Source organism: Solanum dulcamara, chromosome 2 (assembly GCF_947179165.1).
Source record: "Solanum dulcamara chromosome 2, daSolDulc1.2, whole genome shotgun sequence".
Taxonomy (NCBI): domain Eukaryota; kingdom Viridiplantae; phylum Streptophyta; class Magnoliopsida; order Solanales; family Solanaceae; genus Solanum; species Solanum dulcamara.
The window spans coordinates 80526841-80531051 of record NC_077238.1 but is presented as its reverse complement, the minus strand read 5'-3'; positions in this window follow the sequence as shown (position 1 = coordinate 80531051).

Here is a 4211-nt window from a genome sequence, read left to right as displayed (position 1 = left end):
TATTTGCATATATATATATATATATATATTACTTTTAATATTCTTGTCTGGCCTTTTTCTATACTTCTATTGAACTGAGGGTTTTCGAAAACAGCTGTCCTACATTGGTAGGAGTCAGGTCTGCATACACTTTACCCTCCTCGGACCCCACGATGTGGAATTTCACTGGGTTATTGTTGTTGTTATATATATATATATATATATATATATATATATATATATTGTATCTTCACTCTTATAAGTGTATTCATATGTATACAATGACTCCATCGAACTGTATTCGTGTAGATAATAATTATATTCGTGTGTATCTCCTATAAAATCCCAAATATCATTTCCCTTTTTAAGCTACCACTATTAGGGCAATATAAGGCTTTAATTTGGTGCATCACAATATTTTTTCAATATATTATACTCAATGTGTTTTTATTTTATAAGAACATATTTGATTGATCATAATATTTAATAACTAATTATTCTTTCATATTTATAATTTTATATTATATGTATTTATATGACTATAAAATCATGATATTAATATTTAAGAGAAATACATGAATATGTTATCATGTTAAAACAAATTCTCTATTTTCATTCTCAATAAGAATGTATCAATAAAATTATTATTTTATATAGATCACAGTGGTATGAACTTAACAAAAAGTAAATATTGCCCACAAAAGTTTTAGGTTCTGGGGTCCGGGTCGAATTGTTTTGGATTCTTTCATAGTAGCATCCGTAACGTACTGAAAAATGACTTTAGTAGCCCCGGCGGCGCTTTAGAGGGGTTTAGGAGCATTTTATTTGCGACGCAATATGGATTAATCGATTTTGCCAGTTTTTCGTGTGTGTTAGCCCATGAATTTTTTAGGTGACGGGGTTCGGGTCAAATTTTCTTGAATTCTTTCATAGTAGCGTCCGTAACTATCTAGGAACAACTCTAGTAGCCTCGGCGATGCTTTAGAGGGGTTTAAGAGCATTTTATTGGCAACGCAATAGGAATTAATCGATTTTGACAGTTTTTCGTGTGTGTTAGCCCATCAATTTTTTAGGAGTCGAGGGTCCAGTTCAAATTTTCTTGGATTCTTCAATAGTAGCATCCGTAACGACCTGAAGAACGATTCTAGTAGCCCCGACGGCGCATTAGAGGGGTTTAGGAGCATTTTATTGAAGACGCAACAGGAATTAGACGATTTCGCCAGTTTTTCGTGTTTGTTAGCATACGAATTTTTTGGAGCCGAGGGTTCGGGTCGAATTTTCTCAGATTCTTCCATAGTAGCGTCCGTAACGATCTGCAGAACGACTCTTGTAGCACCGGCGGTGCTTTAGAGGGGTTTAGGAGCATTTTATTGGTGACACAATAGGAATTAATAGATTTTGCCAGTTTTTCGTTTGTGTTAGCCCACAAATTTTTTAGGTACTGGGGTATGAGTCTAATTTTCTTGGATTCTTCAATAGTAGCGTCCGTAACGACCTAGAGAACGACTCCAGTAGCCCCATAAGCACTCTAGAGGGGTTTAGGAACATTTTATTGGCGACGCAATAGGAATTAAGAGATTTTGCCAGTTTTTCGTGTATATTAGCCCACGTATTTTTTAGGTGTTGTGGGTTCGGATCGAATTTTCTTGGATTATTCCATAGTAGTATCCCTAACGATCTAGGGAAAGACTCCAGTAGCCCCAGAGGTGCTTTAGAGGGGTTTATGAGCATTTTATTGGCAACAGAATAGGATTTGGTCGATTTTGCTAGTTTTTCGTTTATGTTAGCCCATGGATTTTTTAGGAGCAGGGGGTCCGGGTAGAATTTTCTCGAATTCTTCCATAGTAGCGTCCGTAAGAACCTGGAGAACGACTCTAGTAGCCCCGACGGCGCATTAGAGGGGTTTAGGAGCATTTTATTGGCAACGCAATAGGAATTAGGCGATTTTGCCAGTTTCTCATGTGTGTTAGCCCACGGATTTTTTTAGGGGCCAGGGTCCGGGGTGAAATTTCTTGGATTCTTCCATAGTAGCGTCTTTAATGACCTGGGGACGACTCCAGTAGCCCCGACGATGCTTTACAGGGGTTTAGGAGCATTTTATTGGCGACGCAATAGGAATTAAGAGATTTTGCAAGTTTTTCGTGTGTTAATACGGACTTTTGAGGTACCGGGGTCTAGGTTGAATTTTCTTGGATTCTTCTATAGTAACGTCCGTAACGACCTGGGGAACGACTCCATTAGTCCTGGCGGCGCTTTAGAGGGGTTTAGGAGCATTTTATTAGCGACGCAATAGGAATTAGGCGATTTTACTAGTTTTTCGTTTGTAACGCCCATGAATTTTTTAGGTGCCGGGGGTCCAGGTCGAATATTCTTTGATTCTTCCATAGTAGCGTCTATAACGACCTGGGAAATGACTCCAGTAGTCGCGGAGACGCTTTATAGGGGTTTAGGAGCATTTTATTAGCGACGAAATAGAAATTAAGCGATTTTACTAGTTTTCATGTGTGTTAGCCCACAGATTTTCTAGGTGCCGGGGATTCGGGTTGAGTTTTCTTGAATTCTTTCATAGTAGCATCCATAACAACCTAGGGAATGACTCCAGTAGGCCCGACAGCACATTAGAGGGTTAAGGAGCATTTTATTGGCAACGCAACAAGAATTAGGTGATTTTGGTAGTTTTTCTTGTGTTAGCCCACAGTTTTTTTAGGTGCCGAGAATTCGGGTCAAATTTTCTTGGATTCTTCCATATTAGCGTCCGTAACGACCTGGAGAACGATTCCATTAGCCTCGGCGACGCTTTAGAGGGGTTTAGGAGTATTTTATTAGCGATGCAACAGGAATTAGGTGATTTTGCTAGTTTTTCGTTTGTATTAGCCCACGGATTGTTTAGGTGCTGGTGGTACAGGTCGAATTTTTTTGGATTCTTCCATAGTAGCATCCATAACGACCCGGAGAAAGACTCCAGTAGCTCCAGCGGTGCTTTAGAGGGGTTTAAGAGCATTTTATTAGCAACGAAATAGAAATTAAGCGATTTTACTAGTTTTTGTGTGTGTTAGCCTACAGATTTTCTAGGTGTCGGGGATCCGGGTTGATTTTTCTTGAATTCATCCATAGTAGCGTCCGTAACAACCTAGGGAATGACTCCAGTAGGACAGACAACACATTAGAGGGGTTAAGGAGCATTTTATTGGCAACGCAACAAGAATTAGGCAATTTTGCTAGTTTTTCTTGTGTTAGCCCACAGATTTTTTAGGTGCCGGGGTTCGGGTCGAATTTTCTTGGATTCTTCCATATTAGCGTCTGTAACGACCTAGGAAATGACTCCAGCAGCCCCGGTGGTGCTTTAGAGGGATTTAAGAGTATTTTATTGGCAACGCAATAGGAATAAAGAGATTTTGCTAGTTTTTCGTGTGTATTAGCCCATTGATTTTTTAGGTGTCGGGGGTCCGTATCAAATTTTCTTGGATTCTTCTATAGTAGAATCCGTAACGACCTAGAAAACGACTTCAGTAGCCCCGGCGGTGCTTTAGAGGGGTTTAGGAGTATTTTATTAGCGACGCAACAGTAATTAGGAGATTTTGCCAATAATTCATTTGTAACGCCCACAGGTTTTTTAGGTGCCGGGGTATGGGTCAAATTTTCTTGGATTCTTCAATTGTAACTTCTGTAATAATCTGGGGAATGATTCCAGTAGCTCGGACGGCGCATTAGAGGGGTTTAGGAGCATTTTATTTATGACGCAACAAGAATTAGGCGATTTTGCCAGTTTTTCGTATGTTAGTATACGAATTTTGTAGGAGTCGGGGGTTCGGATTGAATTTTCTCAGATTTTCCCATAGTAGCGTCCGTAACGATCTGCAGAACGACTCCAGTAGCACCGACGGTGATTTAGAGGGATTTAGGAGCATTTTATTGGCGATGCAATAGGATTTAAGAGATTTTGCCAGTTTTTTGTGTATGTTAGCCCACAGATTTTTTAGGTACTGAGGTCAGGGTCTAATTTTCTTGGATTCTTCAATAGTAGCGTTCGTAATGACCTAGAGAATGACTCCAGTAGCCCGGAAGCGCTTTAGAGGGGTTTAGGAACATTTTATTGGCGACGCAATAGGAATTAAGATATTTTGCAAGTTTTTTGTGTATATTAGCCCACAGATTTTTTAGGTGCTGCGGGTTTGGGTCAAATTTTCTTGGATTCTTCCATAGTAGCGTTTCTAACGATCTGGGGAAAGACT